This window comes from Carettochelys insculpta, chromosome 2, assembly GCF_033958435.1.
Source record: "Carettochelys insculpta isolate YL-2023 chromosome 2, ASM3395843v1, whole genome shotgun sequence".
In the NCBI taxonomy this organism is placed as follows: Eukaryota; Metazoa; Chordata; order Testudines; family Carettochelyidae; genus Carettochelys; species Carettochelys insculpta.
Window position 1 is genome coordinate 21,748,313 of NC_134138.1, and position 21,670 is coordinate 21,769,982.

Here is a 21,670-nt window from a genome sequence, read left to right on the forward strand (position 1 = left end):
TCCAGTATCTGAATGACTGCCTACTCAAAGGGGCCTCAAAGGAGGAGGTACTACGCATAATATGTGTCACAGCAGGCACGTTCTCTTCGCTCGGCCTGCTTATCAATCTGACAAAATCAAAGACAGACCCCACACAGGACATAGAGTTCGTAGGGGCACGCACAAATTCTATTACAGCGAGGGCGTATCTACCAGAGACTCGCTTTCGGGCCATCGGCTCCCTCGCGCAAGGCTTCACCTTCAGCCCTATGGTGCCGGTTCTGACGTGCTTACAGCCGCTGGGCCACATGGCAGCAGCAACGTTTCGTAGAACAGAACGCCAGGTTACACATGCGCAGCATGCAGCATTGGCTGGCGAGCGTATACAAACCGGCAGCACACACTGTTCACAGGATGGCGTCGCCCCCAACGGAGGTGCGCAAATCCCTGCAATGGTGGGTAAACCCAGAGAACCTGCTAACAAGGGTACCCTTCCACCAACCACACGTATTGGTTTTTCTTACTACAGATGCCCCCCTCATAGGGTGGGGAGCACACATGGGCGAAGAGGTGACGCAAGGGCTGTGGTCCTCTATGGAGCAGTCACTGCACACAAATATACTGGAGCTCAAAGCAGTGTTCAACGCCTGCAGACACTTTCGAGACCAACTGAAAGGCAAGGTAGTCGGGATCAGTACAGACGATACCTCCACCATGTTTTATATAAATCGGCAAGGAGGAGCTCGGTCCCGTGCCTTATGTGTAGAAGCAGTCCGGTTGTGGAACTGCTGCATCGCCAACAATGTAACCTTGAAAGCCTCGTACTTACCAGGCGCTCGCAATGTGAAGGCAGACCAGCTGAGCAGGCGTTTCGCACTCACGCACGAGTGGCAGATCCGTCCCGATCTGCTGCAACCGATTTTTCCACGCATGGGGTTTTTCCCCAGATAGACCCTGTTTGCTACTCAGCACAACAAGAAGTGCCCACGATTCTGCTCCAGGGCAGGACTGGGACGGGGGTCCCTGAGGGATGCCTTCGCGATCTCATGGAGGGGCCCCCTGCTTTACGCTTTCCCTCCCACAGTGCTCATCCACAAAGTGTTGCAGAAAGCCAGGAGGGAAGGAACCTGAATGATCCCGATAGTCCCAACGTGGGATCGACAGCAATGGTTCCCCCTATTCCTGCGCATGTCGGACCGGCCACCGAGGTCCCCTCCGGTGGCGCGGGATCTGCTCACGCAAGCCCAGGGGTCCATAGTGCATCCGCACCCCCAAAGCCTGCGACTACAAACGTGGTTAATCCATGGCTCAGCTCCCTAGAGAGCACATGTACGGAGGAAGTGCAGCAAGTCCTAGAAAGTAGCAGGAGGACTTCCACCAGGAACACCTTCAAGCAGAAATGGACTCGCTTTACGGCATGGTGTTCTACCAAACAGCTAGCCCCCTTTCGGTGCCTATGGCTGTGATATTAGAGTATTTACTGGACCTCAAGAGAGGAGGACTCTCGCTATCCTCGTTTCAGGTCCACCTGGCCGCCATTTTGGTGTTCAGACACGAAGAGGAAGGGCACACAGTGTTCGCCCATCCCATGGTTACCAGGTTCTTCAAAGGGCTGGTAAGCCTATACCCCCCTCAGAAACCGCTTCCACCTCTGTGGAACTCGGACCTGGTGTTCAATGCGAAAAGGGGACCACCGTTTGAGCCTTTGGCCACGGTTTCCCTCCGCCTCCTTATGATGAAGACGACCTTTCTTCTCGCAATCACGTCAGCTCGCAGGGTGAGCGAGCTTGAGGCAGTTATGGCAACGCCGCCCTGCGCTGTTTTTCCAAGGAGGCGGTAACCATACGGCTGCATCCAGCCTTTGTTCCTAAAGTTTCTTTCTGAGTTTCATACTAACGAACCTATTGTTTACCCTTGTTTATCCAAAGCCTCATAACTCTAACAAAGAGGTGCGCCTACACCTCCTGGACGTGAGCAGGCGCTAGCTTTCTATATGGACAGGACCAAGTCCTTCTGGAGAACGGATAGGCTCCTAGTCTCTATCGCTCCCAAATCAAAAGGAGAATGTCTCTCTTCGCAGAGAATCTCTAAGCACATCGTATCTTGCATAAAAATGTGCTACAAACTCAAAAAGACTCCTTTACTGGCCACGCCCAGGGCTCATTCCACTAGGGCGGTGGCAGCATCAACAGTCTTTTTTCAAGGGCGTTGCGCTAAAAGACATTTGCAGAGTGGCGACCTGGTCATCCTGTGACACCTTCGCCAAACATTACGCCCTTCACAGGGTATTCCAAGAGGATACCCGTCTCTTGGCAGCGGTCCTCTCGGGGACAAGCTGCACATAATCCGATTACCCACCTCCTATCTTGGGTTACTGCTGGGTAGTCACCTAATGTGGAGCACCCACGGGGACACTCGAAGAAGAAAGAAAGGTTACTCACCGTAGTAACGGTGGTTCTTCGAGATGTGTCCCCGTGGGTGCTCCACTACCCGCCCATCCTCCCTGCTCCGGATCTCTGTTTAGTGTTTTGCAGGAGCATCCGAGGCGGTTGGTCAAGGAACTGGCGGGGACCGGATCGCGCACATGGCCGGGAGCGCGCGGGGGAGCGGCGCGCACCGGCGCATGCGCGGTCCGGCAGAAACTGCTTGGAAGATCCGATCTGCGGCGCCGGGCGAGCCCGACACCTAATGTGGAGCACCCACGGGGACACATCTCGAAGAACCACCGTTACTACGGTGAGTAACCTTTCTTTTTCATCCAAAAGACATTGTCATCGTCAAGAATAGAGCCATCCCGAGGGCTTTGTAGAAGTGGAGCTCAATGGGCACGGCAGAGTGGAGCAGGCTGCCACTGGTGCCACCTGCATGGTGAGTGTGGTGGGGGCAGGTGGAACAGGACGTGGCACGCTGCTGCTGCTGCTACCCACTTGCCATGCTGTGCCCCAGGTAATCGTCCCCCATCCAGTCCGTAGGATGTCTGGGGAGGCCTCTGAGGCCCCCAAAAGCATGGAGCTGGGGTGGCTGCCCACCTTTTGTCCTATGGACAGATGGTTCTGATCAAGAATGTTGCCGTAGATTACTCATGGTTATCATCCAGCCAACTGTTGTTCAACAGCCTTCCTGCATTTTGAGACATTTAATAGAGATTTTCTATTGACTGGTGTTTCACTGTGTGGATAAAATCAAGTGCTGTACTACATTATGATGAAAATGGCTTCTGGTAAAAGTTTTATTCTTGGAAATCTTGCCAATGTTTTTGATTTCTGACAAGTGATGAGAGAGTTGTTAATCTTTAACATCAAGGAAAAGCTGTATTGTGTGGACAGTACATCCATAGTGCTGTGGATACTGATTGTTAACAGAGCCAAAACAGCTTTCATATTTGCTGCATTGTTAGTCACACCTGAAATAACCTTCAGTAGACCTAGTTCTCTGATTATATTTTAAACTGGTCAGCAGTATATTGGGCTATGTGGTGAAACGCACTTAGGCATTGTGGGAATTGTCACCAAAATGTTGATTACTGTGAAGATTTCATCATCTGTCAGACACCAGAGCTGCACGTGGCAAACAGGAAACCATGGTGTGGCAAAATGAAGCACCTTTCACCTGCTCCGTGCACGTGCTTCACCACGTGGTGGGACAAGCGCATTATAGCAGAGGCTGTGGCTCTTCTGTGCCTCTGCTGGGATGTTGTATGGCTCCAGGCGCAGCTCTCTCTCGCACACACCAGCAACTCCAGCTGCAGCTTGTGCTGTGCAGCTCTGCTGAGTAATCTCTGGGGCAGCACCTGGCAGCAGGGAGCGGGCATAGCTGAGAGGAAGCTGTGGTGATTGTGAAATTTCATTTGGCTACCACTGCACTAGAGACATGGCAGGAACTTGTGCAGTAAGAACAGCAACGCTTTTTACATTATACACTTTGGTATGCAGAAGAGTTTCCACAGCCATTTCCTACCTGATTCTTCATCAATTGAATACATCTAAGAAAAAAGTATGTGAAGATTTTCTACCCTTTAACATTAGCTGTTACTGGTATAAATAGCTCTAGTAAAGCTTGTTTCTCTGGTCATGGGACATTGTGTTTAAAAAAAAGTTTTCTAAATACCAATTTAATGAACATCTGAAGACTTTCTAAACTAGGAGTTTTTGATACTATAGCAGATGAAGTAGTAAATTTTTAATTGAAAGATGAAGAAATGGAATTCACTTCATTTTCATTGTCACTCATATTACTGTCTTCATCAAGAGACTCCATGCTTTCTGATTCTGCAACCAAAGATGGAGTAGGGAAATGCACAGAAGAAGGTAAAATTTGATGCAGGCCAATTTTACATTTCATAATATTTGACAGTAGTAATGTTTTTGACTGTAGCAGGACATGTGTCACACAACTTCAACAAATATTTCCCCATTCTGTCTCCACGTGTGATAACCTCAAAAGAACTGCAGTGGACTCATATAAATAGTGGCAGGAGGAGTATCAGAATAGAAAGGGGAGGTCCTCTACCAAGATGTGATGTAATATACCACTCTCACAAGCATAGAACTTGTCATATCAGAAAGGGAGGCAGGGTTTGGGGCAAACCCTCTCCCCACCCAGGCACTGGGCAAGCCCCAGCATTGTATGCCCCACTCTGCCCCCTCCCTTGTCTCTTCCACAACCAGCTGGGTCAAGGATTACCTGGGTAGGTTGGGTGTCCTGAGAGCAGATGCACACACAAATGTAATATGCAGACATCAGTGTCTGATGTTCCATGTAAGTCTGGTTACTGTCTTGGCGGTGGGTGTCTTGGAGTTCCTCTTTCTTCCTCCCTGTTTCTCCTAGTGCTACAGTACCTGCTGAACGTTCTTGTTTGTATTGTTTTCAGTAGAAAATGTTGTAAATTTTAGCTTGGGAGCAGCACTGGATTCGGTGACATTCCCTGCTGCATTCTGAAGCAAGCTATAAACATATTTTAGTTGTTTCTTTTTTATATTACCCCTAAGATACTTGGGCAATAGTGAAAGTAATGAGTAGCACAGACTAGAGTTGTGCAGGGGCTCTGTGACCTTTTTCACTGTACAGATGTATCCCATTGATGGATTTATCACAAGTGCAGAAGCACAAAAGAAGCATGCTTTGAGCACCCCAGCCAGAGTTTCTGATACTCTGTTACCAGAAGAGTGTCATGCTATTGTGTGTCATTTGAAGCACATCATTCTCTTACGGTAACTGAAAACTTCCCCTTTATTTGTAATGGGTGCCTCCTGGTTAATATAATGATGGAATATGTGTATTAATGGATAAATTAAAGCTACCAATCCCCTCTAAAAACAATTTTGAATCCAAGTTGCAAGATAATCAGTACTACCTTGTCTTTTGTCATATACATTAGTGAAATGAACTAGAATGTGGTATTGAGCCTTTCATTAAAAACAAACAAAACCTTACACTAGTGAAAGCTAAAGTTCTTAATCTGCACACCACTGGTGTTGTCTACAGTCAGATGTTTCAAATGAATACTACAGTGGATCAAGTGGAAAATACATGAATGTTTTTAAAGCTGGATAGCATGTGTTAAACATTTTAGGCTGTGTAACTATTTAATATTTATTATAATGTTTTATAAAATCTTGGTGCAGAAAAATATATAGATTCCTAATGTATGTGTTTTTTAACAGACTGAGGGCCAAAACCAGAGAGCAGCACTGGCTGTAGGTAAGTATTGTAACTCATCTACCACTGTGTAAGTGCATTGGCGTAGAGAAAATAGGCCAAGGGAACTAAACCTACAAGCTTGTAAAAGATAGTAAATGGGTGGAATATTGTTAAGCTAGCATTAATTTTATCTTAAAGGAAAAGCTCCAACTGACTAATTTTAGAAATGTACAAAGCTCACTGGGCAATACTTAGCTCTTCAGACTAGAGAGAGGAATGTGTGAGAGTTATTCAGCGTTGTTTGCAGTGCTGTTGCAACCATGTTGGTTGCAAGGTAGGTGAAAGTATATTTTATTGGACCTATATCCGATGATGGAAGATGCAAACTTTGAGTTTCTTGTCTTATACCATAGAAGTTGGTCCAATAAATATATTACCTTTTCCTCTCACTTATTCCTTGTCTTTCTCTTAACCTTCAGAGAGCAGGACAAAGTAGAAATATGCTTGATTTACTAATTTTTTTTCTTCAAGATTCACTTTATACAATATCTTGACAGGGAGAAAACAGGTAAGGGAGTCTTTCTTTTGCATTGCTCCTTCAACATCCTAACACAGCCTTTGACTTAACAATGAAGGAATGAGAAGACAACTTGAAGAAATTTAATTAAAATGGCAATGTGGACTGGTTGCTTCTGGTGTTGGCTACACTCCAGAAATGCTTTAAGTGGCTACACTGACATTTGTTTAAGCTCTTTCCTGGACCAGATATTTTACATTCAAAACAAGCAGCAACATCTACCATTTTTTTTAAGATTCTAGGAAATGGGACATGCAGTGCCGACACAGGCTCAGGAGTGCTGTCTGTCTGTTAGCTAGGGATGCCATTGTATAGAAGCAAAATGAATCTTAACTCTTCGCTTTGATACCTTGCCAGGGAGGCATTTGAAATCTATGGGGAAAAAATTATCTGAATCTGTCCTGTCTGATTAGTGTTGGAAATACTGTTAAACTAACTGGCAATGAAGAGACTTTATTTCAGTAATGTATGATCATGCAAGTAACTGGGGGTTCTCACCCCATATTTGGTATTTCACCTGTGCCTAAATTCCTGCTCTCCATTGGGGGTGTTGATTTAAATAGTTACATCTCTTAATGGAGAAGAGCTTTATATGTATATGAACTGTCTGCTCATCGAAAAGTGCTTAAATCTTTTTTTGTGTCTGCATACTTGCTTTATCGTTTCTACAAGATGGTTTGTGTCACTGGCATATTTAATTCTGAGTGCCTTGTAGTGAGATTCCTGGCAATTCTGGTACTGGCAGTGTCCTCAACCTAAATATCACATATCTAAAGCAGGGAACATTTTCATAATCTATAAGAGCATATGGTGTATTTATATTTGTAATAGGTAAAATTTAGGCTTGATTAAATAATATATGTAGGCTAAGATAACTTGCTCAGAACTCTCCTTAGAATGCATATAGGAAAACACAAAGAATACTGTCACAGAAGTGGTATAAGCTGTTCCTCATGGCAATGATGTGGACAGGTCAAGGGCCAGACTCACAGCGAATGGGCTGCAATACCAAATAAGAACAAAACTTCTCAAAATATAATGTAGTAACTTAATCCCAACACTATTAGCCAACAACTAAATTTCTTATACAACCTTCTTATAAATTGAAGATAATGAAGTGAAAGTGTGTATTCCTTGATTTTTTTGACAGTTAGCATGGAGGGGAAGAACACATCACATGCAAGATCTAAATGTGAATATGAGTTGGTTTACTGAGTCTAAAGTACAAATATTAAAGTCCAAATTTTAAAAATCTGTAGTGTTTCCATTTAATTCTACTTTCTTTCAAAGTTTTCATATATTTTAATAACGCATCTGGCTTCCTTTGGCAATGGAGTTTTTAGAGCCAAAACCCAAATTTAAAAATCAGAGCAATATGAGGCCAACATTTTCAAAGGATGGCTGTTATTCTCCTAGCTTTTACCTCATTTATGGATACAAAAGGTATGATCCTCAAAATCCTCATGTTGAGTCCTCCCAAAGATTTGTGGTAGCTATATTTTAATATTTGAAAAGCTACTGTTTTGACTTTGGGAATTGAAGCAATATCCTTCCAGGAGCCAAAAGTAATGGGCTTCTGTTAACAGTTAACATAGCTGGGATCTATCACAAGATATTGGCTTAGTCTCTTTCAATTTCTGCAAAACAAATGGAGGACTGCGGTCAGTATTTATTTTGGAAATGTTGATACCCAGCAGGTCAGTCTGATGGTGTTTCAATACCAAAATTGAACCACCTTTTTTCAGGTTCTCAGAGTTGAAGTATTTTCTTCTTTTGAGATAACCTGTGTGTTTTTTTCCTAGCTAACTCTCATAGGTTGACAGTTAAATTCTTAGGAAAAATAGCTTTATGTCTTTGAGGCATTGATTGTGTCATCGTCACTAGATGACATGCAAAATGGGACCTAGAATGTTAAAATGAGGTCTTTACATAGTAAGTGATAGTGATAGTTATCACAGTGATGACCATTTTCACAGAATCATAGGGCTGGAAGGGACCTCAGGAGGTCACCTAGTCCAGCCCCTTGCTTCAAGCAGGATCAACCCCCACTAAGTCATTCCGGCCAGGACCGTGTCAAGCTGGGACTTAAAAACCTCAAGGGATGGAGAATCCACCACCTGTCTAGGAAACATGTTTCAGCGCTTCCTGGTGAAGTAGTTTTTTCCTAATATCTAACCTATACCTCTCCCTCTTCAACTTCAGACCATTACTACTTGTTCTGCCATCTGACATCACTGAGAACAGTTTCTCACCCTCCTTGTTAGAGCTCCCCTTCAGGAAGTTGAAGGCTGCTATTAAATCACCCCTAAGGCTTCTCTTCTGTAAACTAAACCAAACAAGCCCAAATCCCTCAACCTATCCTCATAGATCTTGTGTTTCAGCCCCTTAGTCATTTTTGTTGCCCTCTGCTGAACCTGCTCCAGCAAATCCACATCCTTTTTATACTGTGGGGCCCAAAACTGGACACGCTATTCAGGATGTGGCCTCCCCAGTGCCAAATAGAGGGGAATAACTACTTCTCTTGATCTACTCGAAATGCTCCTCCCAATGCAACCTAGTATGCAGTTAGCCATCTTGGCTACAAGGACACACTGGTTACTCATATCCAGCTTTCATCCACCATAACCCCTATGTCCCTTTCCATCGTACTGCTGCTAAGCCAGTTGATCCCCAGCCTATAACAATGCTGGGGATTCTTCTGCCCCAGGTGCAGGACTCTACACTTCTTCTTGTTGAACTGCATCAGATTTCTTTTGGCCCAGTCCTCCAATTTATTCAGGTCACTCGGGATTCTATCTCCCGTACTGCATCGTCTAGGACCGTCATGTGGAAGTTGACTTTCTTTGTGAAGACTGAGGCAAAAAAAGCATTGAGTACTTCAGCTTTTCCTACATCATCTGTCACTAGGTGACCTCTCTCATCCAGTAATGGCCCTACACCTTCCCTGATAACCCGTTTATTGTTAACATGCCTGTAGATACCCTTCTTATTACTCTTCACATCCCTTGCCAGCTTCAGTTCCAGGTGTGCTTTTGCTTTCCTGATTGATCCTCATCATTCTCCAGCTGTATGTTTATACTCCTTAATCAACTGTCCATGTTTCCATTTCTGTATGCATCCTTTTTGAGTTTAAGCTGCATAAGGATTTCCCTGTTAAGCCAAGCTGGTTGCTTACCATGTTTGCATTTCTTACTATGCACCGGGATGGTTTGTTCCTGTGCCTTCAGTAAGACTACTTTAAAATACTGCCAGTTCTTTTACACTCTTTTCTCCTTCATCTTCGTTTCCCAAGGGATCCAGCTCATCAGTTCTCTCAGCGAGTCGAAGTCTGGTCTTTTGAAATCAAGGGTCTGTGTGTTACTGCTCACCTTTCTTCCTTTTGGCCAGATCCTGAAATCTATGATCTCATGGTTGCTGTAGTCCAGGGTTCCGCCCACTTCTATTTCTCCTACTAGCTCTTCCCTGTTTGTGAGCAGCAGGTCAAGTTGTGCATGGCCCCTGATCAGTTCCTTCAGCACTTGTACCGGGAAGTTATCCCCAACATTCTCCAAAAACTTCCTGGATTGTCTGTGTGCTGATGTATTGGTCTCCCAACAAATGTCCGGATGATTAAAGTCTCCCATGAGAACCAGGGCCTGTGATTTGGAAGCTTCACTTAGCTGCCTAAAGAAAGCCGCCTCCTATCTCATCTCCCTGATCTGGCAGTCTATAGCAGACACCAACTACAACAACATCACCTCTGTTATTTCCACCTCTAACCCCAAGACACTCAGCTGGATTTCTCCCTCCTTATACTGGAGCACTGAGCAGTCAAACTGCTCCCTCACGTAGAGTGCAACTCCTCCTCCTTTTCTCCCCCGTCTGTCCTTCCTAAACAGTTTATAACCTTCCATGACCGTGCTCCAGTTGTGCGAATTGTCCCAACAAGTCCCTGTTATTCCAACCACCTCATACTACTTTGACTGTGTCAGGGCCTCTAATTCTTCCTGTTTGTTCCCTAGGCTTCTGGCATCAGTGTACAAGCATCTTAGAGAAGGGGCTGATTGGCCCACTTTCTCCTCTTCACCCAGGAAGCCTTCTTGATTGTTCCCTCTTCCTTCCCCACTTACTTCTGCGCTTCTGTTGCCTTCCCCCGGCGAACTTAGTCTAACTCCTTCCTCACTAGGTTTGCACGCCTGCCCACAAAGATGCTCTTTCCTCTCTTCGTTTGGTGAATCCCATCTCTTCCCAGCAATCCCCATTCATGAAAGAAAGTCCAATGATCAAAGAAACCAATCCTACCGTGCTATACAACCTAAGCAACCATGCATTTATCTCTGTGATTTGATGATCCCTTCACACATCACTTCCTTCCACAGGGAGGATAGACAAGAATACCACTTGTGCACTGTATTCCTGGATCTTCCTTCCTAGGGTTACGTAATGGGCTGTTTTTGATCTGTGATGGTTAATAGAATCACAGGTCTGGAAGGGACCTCAAGAGGTCATTGAGTCCAGCCCCCTGCTTCAAGCACAGTCAACCCCAATGAAGTCATCCCAGCCATGACTATGTAAAGCCGGAACTTAAACTCTAGGGATGGAGATTCCACCACTTTTCTAGGCAACACATTCCAGTGGTTCATTAGCCGCCTGGTGAAGTAGTTTTTCCTAATATCCAACCTACTCCTCTCCTTCAGTAACTTCAGACCATTGCTCCTTGTTCTGCTGTCTGTCACCACTGAGAACAGTTTCTGCCCATCCTCTTTAGAGCATCCCTTCAGGAAGTTGAAGGCTGCTATCAAATCACCATTCTGTCTTCTCTTCTGCAAACTAAATAAGGCCAAATCCCTCAGCCTCTCCTCATAGGTCATGTGCTCCAGCCCTTTAATCACTTTGTTGTCCTCTGCTGAACCTGCTCCAGCACATCCACATCGTTTCTATATTGGGGGCCGCAAAACTGGACACACTACTTCAGATGTGGCCTCACCAGTGCTGAATGGAGGGGAGCAACAGTTTCTCTAGATCTGCTCAAAATACTGTTCCTAATGCAGCCCAATATGCCGTTAGCATTTTTGGCTGCAAGGGCATGCTGTTTACTCATATCCAGCCTTTCATCCACCATAACCCCTAGGTCTCTTTCTGATATACTGCTGCTGAGCCAGTCGGTTCTTAGCCTATAAGAATGTTTGGGATTCTTCTGTCCCAAATGCAGGACTCTACACTGTTGAACCACATCAGCTTTTTTCAGCTCCATCCTCCAATTCATCCAGATTGCTCTGGATCCTGTCTCTACCCTCCAGCATATCTACCTCTCCCCTTAGCTGGGTGAAACAGCTGAGCTGTCCCTCATTTAATTCATTTTGAAGTCTTGTCTCCTGTTTTTCTGTAGTTTTATCTAGTGGTAATTCTCTCAATATAGTGCACAGAACCAACGCATCAGCTGCATTACTTGATCAGAAGGCATGTTTAATGAGTCATGATGGATAGAGACCTTCCTGTACTTCCCAGTGTTTGGTTTTTGTTTCTTGTTTTTTGTTTTGTTTTTCCAGTGTGGATGTATAGGTCACAGACTAGCATCAGGATAGCTGGGCGCTTAGCCTGGCATTTGAGATGAAGAAATAAAATTAAATCTACAGGGGATTTTGGAGATTGCAAGAAAATAAGATGGGAATAAAAATTATTAAATGCCTTCTCTACTCTAGATAAATGAAATTCACACCAAAAATGCAATAAATCAATAGATAATAGACCTCAGAGTGAAAATTTATTTGAAATATTTTTCTGAATGACTTCTTGAGAGAAAAATGACATGTATGTTTGAAACTTTAAATGGAACAAGCTATCATAGCTGATTAGGGATGGAAGAGACCTAGGGAGGTCATCTGGTTCAGGAGTGTGTAACGTAGGACATGGGCTCCCTTGGGGATATGTATGTGAGAAATTTCATAAGTAGGGCGCAGCATGATCAGCTGCTGGGTCTCAGGGTCATCCCTCTAATTAAAAATGTTGAAATAAATTACCGTTTTTATATCTGTATAGTCACATTTCTATAATGATTAATCAAGTTTTTACATTCTACATACTTATTTTTTACATGTGCTGGAAGGGTTTATTTTTTAATATGTACATAACCAAAATTTCTGTGTGGTTGAGGGGGCTACTAACTGTAAGGACAAAAAGTGGGGCCTGATGGAAAATGTTGGTTCATCCTGATCTAGTCCAACTCCCTGCTCAAAGCAGGACCAACTCCAACTACAGCAAACTCTTCCATATCCGGCATTCTGTCATCCAGAACTCTGAAATAACCGGCATTTTAACCAGATGTGAATTTTAGTTAGATTTTCCATAAGTACAATAGTACAATATAGTGAAAATAAATACAAATACAGGAAATGTAGTATAAGTTTACAGTGTACAGTACTACTGCTGTTGGTAAATAAAATACTCTGCATACATTTTTTTTTTTTTTGTTTCTTAATAGCTAATCTTATTTTTCTTTAATCTTATGTATTGCTATATTTGAATATCTGGCAACCCTCCAGTCCTTGGGCTGCCAGCTATGAAAGTTTACTGTAAATCATTCTAGCCTGGGCTTTGTGAAACTTTGCCTTAAAAACCTCTAACGATGGAGATACCACCAGCTCCCTAGGCAATGAGTCCTTTATTTCAACACCCTCCTAGTGAAATAGTTTTTCCTAACTCAATCACTCCCCCGAGTTACGATCATCCACACACACAAACAGAAGATCACTTGCAGCCTCAGGGGAACAGGCAAGAGGTGCATGTGGTGGTGAGCAGTGCAGTTCTGTAATCTGATGTCAAACTACTTATAAGGGACCCTCCAAGTAAATAGTTATTTGCTGAAATACTTAATGTACATTTGTTACATTACTGACTAATTGCAGTGAATGCAGTACTCTTCTTGTCAAAGACTAATGAATGAACTATTCTAACTGTAGTTTGGTAGAATATTGTTCCGAGGTAAAATTTGTCTGTGTGAAAACTATTATGGTGTTCTTTAATGACTCTCAAGAGCTACCACTAGATGTCAGTCATGGAGAAGAATACACAAAACTTAAATTTGATGGTGAGAATATCAGCTAGTAAAATATACTCTGAGTAGTTTATCGAGTAACTAAAACAAAATTGATTTCTTAGTTGCTCATATAAAATTCATGGTAGTTTCCATTCTTTAATCTGAATCACTCACTGAAATAAGGAAAAGCCCATAACTCTACATTTCTTCTTTGAGTGGTCCCCGTGGGTGCTCCACAGTAGGTGTCGGTCTCGCCCGGCGCCGCAGGTCGGAATTCTTCTAGCAGTTTCCACTGGATCGCACATGCGCCAATGCGCGCTGCTCCCTTGCGCGTCCTCGGTCATGTGCGCGATCCGGTCCCCACCAGTTCCTTCTCAACTGCCAACGGCTGCAGGCAGAATCCACTCTGGCTCTGAAGCCTGAGACAGATAAGATAGTTGTTTTACTTGTTAGCTTGTTGTTCTTACTATTATAATAAAAAAAAAAATACAAAATAGTAGGAGAGAAGAGGAACGGAGGGAAGAGGAGCGGACAAAGAAGGCTGGTTAAGCCGTCCGCTACCTTGAAGGCCATGAATGTTGTTTGGGTTGTGGAACGCACTGATTAGCGGCTAAGTGCCCTATTAACAGTAAAGACTCACCGCAATGTCTTCCTTGGGGTTTAAGAAGTGAGAGTCATGCCGCGAGGCTACGCCGGCCTCTGATGGGCATAGTAAGTGCATTCGCTGCCAGGGGGAGTCCCATGTTACCCAGAAGTGTTCGCACTGCACTAAGCTTACAGCCAGGGCCAGGAAGGACAGAGAGATGAAGCTCAAAATGATCTTGTTTGATAAGGCCCTTCAGCCTGAGCCGCCGGAGAAGCCTCACACAGAAGGGCCCTCTGGGTCGCATAAAAGGAAGGCGGCTTCTTTGACCCCCTCGGTGCAAAAGAAGAGGAAACTCCCCAGCTCGATCCTTGCCAGCGGTTTCAGCGAGCAGGATGAGTGGAACGCAGAGCCCTGAGCCGCGGGCTGATGAAAGCGGCAGTGCGGTCGCGCACGTGGCCGGGGCTGGGACTCTGGCTATTCAGCAGTCGGCACTGAGGGCGCTGTGGGTGCCAGCGCGGCAAGTGCCGGAATCGGCGGTGCCGCCGCCTCATGCAGCACCGGCTCTCACAGCGCCGATGGTGCAGGGGCACCCAGCACGAGGCCCGGCGGCACCAGAGGAAGCTACCCGTGCGGGACCGCTTATGACGGTACTGAGTGCGGCACCGACAGCGGGGCTGAGATCCCCGGCACAGGAGGGGGTGGCACCCACCCTGCAGGGGCAGGGGAAAGCTAGAGCCAAAAACTGGCACCTCAGTCCATCTCCAGGCAGGGCTGCGATGCCGTTATCACCCAGCCGCCCCCCCGCCCCCGAGATACACACGCTGCGTCGCAGGGTGGCAACTCCACCAGCCTATTTCGGACCTCCCTCTCCGTTCCTCCAACTACTTTCACCTTGGATCAGGCCACCTTCACCCTTTTTGGGCATGGATCCCTATGAGTACTATCACAAACCAGCTTCACCATTATCAGTGTCGTCACGGAGATCCCGCTCTCCCAGACATTATGGGTACACACTCCGATCGTGGTCCAGGTCTCCATCACCAGGCCCTTGTCCATGTTGTTATGGCCGTCCTTATCATACTGAACACCGACATCGGAGGTCTAGATCCAGGGGCAGATCCCCTCCCACTCCTTGCCAATACCCCTGTGTGTACACTCGCTCTGGGAGAGGAACGCAGCTGTCCCAGGGGGAATTCAGTCCGGAGTCCCAAGTCTTTCCTTCACAGCCCACGGGGGAGCAAGCATACCAGTGAACTCGGGAGCCAGAGGACTTGGGGGAGGTTTATCCTAGCGGCTCCTCCTCATCCTCCCCAGATGTGGCAGTTGTCCCCGGGGATGTCTCCTCTCCAGATGACCTTAAACAATTCCAAGAGCTGTTCAAAAGAGTAGCATACACACAGGACATTCAAATAGCAGAGGTGCAGGAGAAGCATCATAAACTCCTGAAAAATTTGAGACCCCTGGCTTCATCTAAAATCGCTATTCCATTGGACGAAGCCATTATGGAGTCAGCCACTAACATATGGCAGACTCCGGCCTCTATTCCGCCTACGAATAAAAGGGCAGATAAGAAATACTTTGTCCCAGCCAAGGGCATGGAATTCCTGTTTAGCCACCCACAGCTCAATTCTTTGGTGGTCGAATCGTCCCAGCAGAGGTCGAAGACGCCTCAGTACAAATCATGGGGGTCAGATAAAGATACTAAGAAATTAGAGCTGTTCGGCAGGAAGGTCTACTCCTCCTCTACCTTATTACTGAGAGTGGCAAACTATGTGGCACATTTATCAAACCATAACTTTGCAACTACTCTAGACTTACCTCTCTCATGGATTCCCTCCCGGAAGACAAGAAGCCGGTGTTAAAGGCGATCGTCCAGGGGGGCTCTGTGGCCTCGCGAACGGGAGTTCAGATTGCCCTGGACATGGCGGACGCAGCAGCACACTGAACAGCTGCAGCAGTGGTAATGCATAGGGAGTCCTGGCTCCAGACGTCTGGTATCCCTAGAGATCTACAGGCGAAGATCGTGGATCTTCCCTTTCACAAGCAAAAGCTGTTTGCAGAATCAACCGTCTTGGTCTTACACTCTAGCAAAGATTTGAGGGCCGCACTTAAGACCTTGGGTATCTACACTCCTCCATATAAGAAAAAGAAATTCTATCCTCAGCAAAGGTGCTACACTTACCAACCACAACGCGCACAATATCAGTGAGGCTATGACCAAGGGTGCTATCAACAGCAGCAACAGTACAGGGGCCCCAGGCGATGTTCTCAACAAAGTCGCACAACCTCGGGGCAAACCCAGAGGCAGCAAGTTTGACGGGTATGTCGAGGACTGCACTATCAACACCATTGCTCAATGCCACTCTCACCTCATGTTCCACCATCGCCTCAAACCGTTTCACTCCCAATGACAAAATATCACAACAGACAAATGGGTGCTGGAAATTATAGCCATGGGTTACAGGATCCCCTTCTAGTCACTACCACTGACGAAACCTCCCACCCCGGCCTCTTCTCAGGCGCCCTTCTCACGAGGCAAGGCTGAAGCAGGAGGTAGATCACCTCATGTTCATAGGGGCAGTGGAAAGAGTACCAGAACAATTCCAAGGGAAAGGTTTTTACTCACAATACTTCCTAACAGAGAAGAAAACAGGAGGCTGGAGACTGATTTTGGACCTACGGGGCCTCAACAGATACTTGCGCAAGCAGAGCTTCCGGATGATTACAGTTGCCTCCATACTTACGGCACTGGAAAATGGAGACTGGTTTGCAGCCCTCAACTTACAAGACGCTTACTTTCATATAACAATCCACCCGGTACACAGGCACTTCCTCCGCTTCACAGTTGGCGGGGAGCATTTCCAATACGGGGTCCTTCCGTTCAGCCTATCCTCGGCACCCAGAGTCTTTACCAAAACCCTGGCAGTGGTATTAGCTTACCTGCACAGGCAGGGCGTGTTTATTTTTCCATACCTGGACGACTGCCTACTGAAAGGGGCCTCAAAGGCAGAGGTCCTACGCATGATACGCGTTACCGCGAACACGTTTACTTCGCTGGGCCTAGTTATCAACCTTGCAAAGTCAAAGACCGAACCCACGCAAGATGTAGAGTTCATAGGGGCGCGCATAAACTCTATCGCATGAAGAGTATACCTGCCCAACGCCTGCTTCCGCACCATCAAATCCTTGGTGCAAGTCATGATGTACAGCCCTGCGGTGCTGATCCTAACATGCCTGCAAGTGTTGGGGCACATGGCGGCCGCCACGTTTGTGGTACAGAATGCCAGGTTACACATGCGAAGCCTGCAGCATTGGCTGGCGAGCGTTTACAGACCGGCAGCCCATACCGTTCACAGGGTAGTATCACCCACGACGGAGGTACGGAAGTCGCTTGCATGGTGGCAGATCCCAAGAACCTGCTAGTGGGAGTGCCCTTCCACCAACCACAAATTTCCATTTTTCTTACAACCGACGCCTCCCACATAGGATGGGGAGCGCACATTGGCAGCAAGGTGATGCAAGGGCTATGGTCCCCCGTGGAACAGACACTGCACATAAACGTACTGGAGCTCAGAGCGGTGTTCAATGCATGCAGACATTTTCGGAAATACCTGCACGGCAAAGTAGTCGGGATCAATACCAACAATACCTCCACCATGTTCTAGATCAATCGACAAGGAGGGGCACGGTCCTGTGCGCTATGTGCAGAAGCAGTCCGATTGTGGAATTGGTGCATTGCCAACAACATAACATTTAAAGCCTCGTACTTGCCGGGTGCCCACAACGTGAAGGCAGATCAACTGAGCAGGTGCTTTGCACTCATGCACGAATGGCAGATCTGCTACGACACACATTTCGCACCTGGGGGTTTCCCCAAGTCGATTTGTTTGCCACCCAGTGCAACAAGAAATGCCCTCAGTACTGCTCCAGAGTAGGAATAGGGTGGGGGTCCCTGGGGGATGCCTTCATGATCTCATGGAAGGGCCCTCTACTCTACGCGTTTACCCCCACAACACTTATCCACAAGGTTCTGCAGAAAGCCAGGAGGGAGAGAGCTCGCATGATACTCATAGTTCCAACTTGGGACCAACAACAATGGTTTCCCCTGCTTCTGCGCATGACGGATCGTCGTCCACTCCCCCTACCGGTAGCGCCGGACTTACTCATGCAGGCTCAGGTGTCCATAGTGCCCCCGCACCTTCAGGGACTCCGCCTACAAGCATGGTTAATCCATGGCTCAACGCCTTAGAAAGCACGTGTACAGAGGGAGTAAGACAAGTCTTAGAGTGTAGCCAAAGAACCTCCACCAGGAGGACTTACGAACAGAAATGGACGCGCTTTACCATCTGGTGCTCTGCCAAACAGTTAGCTCCTCTGGACATCCCTATAACTGTAATTCTAGAATACCTGCTGGACCTCAAATGAGACGGGCTCTCTCTATCCTCGCTAAAAGTCCACCTCACAGCTATGTCAGCTTTTCGGCACAAAGAGGAAGGGTCCACCGTATTCGCCCATCCTATCGTCGCAAGGTTCTTGAAGGGGCTGGTAAACCTGTACCCTCCTCGAAAACCGTTACCACCATCGTGGAGTTTGGACTTGGTACTCCACACGCTATCGGGACCACCCTTCAAACCGTTAGCCATGGTACCCTTCCAACTACTTACCATGAAAACGACCTTCCTTCTTGCAATTATGTCAGCCCGCAGGGTGAGCGAGCTCGCAGCAGTGATGGCAACGCCACCCTGCACAGTGTCCTCAAAGGAGGCAGTGATCTCTACGGTTACACCCAGCCTTCGTTCCGAAAGTTTCCTCGGAATTCCACATTAACGAACCAATAGTATTACCCTCGTTTTACCCGAAGCCTCACAGCTCCAGCAAGGAGGCGCGCCTGCACCTCCTAGATGTGAGGAGGTCGTTGGCCTTTTACATAAACAGAACTAAGCCCTTCCGGAAAACGGACAGGCTTCTGCTGTCTGTCGCTCCCAGGTCGAAAGGGGAAGGCCTCTCTTCCCAGAGAATTTCAAATCACATTGTGTCTTGTATAAAACTGTGCTACAAGCTTCGAAAGACCCCTTTGCTAGCCCCGCCCAGGGCTCACTCCACCAGAGCGGTGGCGACATCAACGGCCTTCTTCAAGGGAATCACGTTGAAAGACATTTGCAGAGCGGCGACTTGGTCATCCTACGACACCTTCGCCAAGCATTATGCCCTGCATCGGGTGTTCGATGAGGATACCCATCTGTCGACAGCAGTCCTCTCAAGGGCAAGTTGCACATGAATCGAGTACCCACCTCCTTACTTTGGCTTACTGCTGGGTAGTCACCTACTGTGGAGCATCCCCGGGGAGCACCCAAAGAAGAAAGAGAAGTTACTCACTTGTAGTAACAATGGTTCTTCGAGAAGTGTCCCTGTGGGTGCTCCACTACCACCCCATCCTCCCCGCTTCGGATCTCTGCCCAGTGTTTTTCAGGAGCATCCGGGGCGGTTGGTCAAGGAACTGGCGGGGACCGGATCGCGCACATGACCGAGGGCATGCAAGGGAGTGGCGCGTATCGGCGCATGTGCAATCCAGTGGAAACTGCTAGAAGAATTCCCATCTGCCGCGCCGGGCGAGCCCGACACCTACTGTGGAGCACCCATGGGGACACATCTCGAAGAACCATCATTACTACAAGTGAGTAACTTCTCTATACATCTTTTCTGTTTTTAATTATTGTTGTCCTGTCTGGGTTTTAAACCTGCATTTCTGTCATTGACTGGTAACTCAATCTAAATGTATAGTGTCTGTACGTGTTAGTTGGGATGTTCTTTTTTCCACTCAGAATTTATACATTGAGGATTAGCAACTGAGCAGCTTGTATATAAGCTTAGACAAGCATCGAGAGAGTTGCTAGTTGTACGAGTAAATATCTATTGGAATAATCCTTTCCAAGCTGGGCATTGAGGGTTGTTCACACAAATACAGATTGAACCTCTCTAATCCAGTAGTCTCAGGGCCTGACCAGTGCTGAATGAGAGAATTTGCTGAACCACAGGTCAATATTGTGTAGCATCCTTTATCAACAATTCCACTGCTTACTGGGCTCTTAGAAGACGTTTTAGGGGGTAAATAGAGCTAAATAATAGCATAGAATACTGAAAGCCAGGACTGGTTGCTGTAAACCATCTTTATGGGACAACAGGAAACTTGTTCACGCACATGATCTGACTAACTAAAATCATGCTGGATTACAGATGTTGCCAGGTGAGAGTTATAGATTAGAGAAGTTCAACCTGTACCATCCCTGAATTATAATGTTAATCCTTAGTTCCCGTAGGAGGATCTCATTAGGTGACATTTATAATGCTGGTATTCAACATGTTTCAATAGATGGAGACAGCTAACTCCAGTAACATTGCTTACAAACCTACATACCTCTCTACATTCCTGAAGCCTGCCATCAGCCTTGGGGGCTGAATGTATCTTGAACCTTTGAATCGCACAACATTGCTGGTGAAGCTTCAGAGTACAGGTTGAATCCTTAAAATCTGGGACTCTCATATCCAGAACATCCCTGGTCCATCACAACCACAGACGTTGCTGGACCAGAGAGTCACAAAGCTCTGGGAGCTGGGAGACGGGACAGCAGCATTTGGCCACCCCCTTTCTATCCTCAGACACAGGCTGCCACTCCCCGGGTCCCAGTGGGGACCAGGAGGCAGCAGAGTGGGGCAGAGGTGGGGAGCAGGGGCCAAGGCCAGGAAGTGGCTGGCAGCCAGGAATGGGGAGTCTGGGAGCAGGACCATAGACCATCAGGGAACTGACTTCTCTTGATTTAGCAAAATCCCTGGTCTGGAACCACTCAGGTCCTAAAGATGCCAGACTAGAGAGATGGAAACTGTATAACCTCAGCTTCCCATTTCCTCCCTTCCTCTCGATCAAAAACTGTACATTTTATGAGGGAAGAAAGCAAATGCCTTATACCAAAGGGCTAGCTACTTAGTTATGTAATGTATTGCTCAGGCCATTATCTAATTAATATAATTCAGGGTTACCTATTTATGATGTTTTCAAATAAAGACTTGTTCAATGTGCCTTACAAGACAGAGAGGACAAATTGGTTTCTATCTGGACTCTTGTTTGTCAGTCTCTGTATGTTTTTTAAATTGAGATTTGGGTGGTGATGTTGTGGAATGTGCCTTTCCAAGGAGTAACATGCTGTTTTGTCAAGGTCTACATACAGCATGCAGAAGTGATTCTCAGTTACAAATGCTCATCTGCCTTAAAAGCATCAGTGGTATGTGTTCTTATGTTCAGGGATTGGGAGAGGAAGCCCTGTACGGGAAGCCCCTGTATTTAGGTAACTGGTTGTAATTAAGCCCTGTACAGGAAGCGCCTGTATTTAGGTAACTGGTTATAATTAAGCACAAGACTTTAAATATATTGAACATTTGTATTGATTTTAAATATAACAGTTGTCAGTGTTAATGTGCATTTAAATGCCAATTATAAATCACAGGAATATTTGGAAATTTTGTCTTTTACCTCTGCAAAGATGAGTTGATTTATTCTTTAAGCAGCCTTGTTGATAACAAATACATGTTCTTCGAGTGATTGCTTGTGCATTCCAAGTTGGGTGTGCACTGGAGCATGCCCAGTTGCCAGAAGCCTTTTGCCCTATCCAGTAGCCATAGGGTTAGTGCAGTGTCCCTTGGAGTGGTGCCTGTATGGTGACAAATATATGCGTCGCCCGACCCACCCTTCAGCTCAGTTCCTTCTCACAGCACTGTCAGTTGCTGAAGCTTTCTCTTCTTTCGTAATTGACTGGTAGCCATCACTTGTAAATTAGTTAATAATTTTTAGTATAAATAGGTGTAAATAGTTTAGGTAGTT

At 46.3% G+C, this 21,670-nt stretch overlaps 1 protein-coding gene across 6 annotated transcripts in view; it reads left to right on the top strand.

Annotated features, from left to right (window-relative positions):
• Positions 1-21,670, top strand: part of CYRIB (CYFIP related Rac1 interactor B) — a 160,258-nt gene that overhangs the window by 80,443 nt on the left and 58,145 nt on the right. For 2 of the 6 annotated variants that reach the window (XM_074986657.1, XM_074986656.1), the window contains exon 3: positions 5,643-5,679. The exons of the other annotated variants lie outside the window; for them this stretch is intronic. The gene's annotated coding sequence lies outside the window, so the exon portion shown is untranslated. The remainder of the gene's footprint in view (positions 1-5,642; positions 5,680-21,670) is intronic. 6 annotated transcript variants of the gene reach the window in all.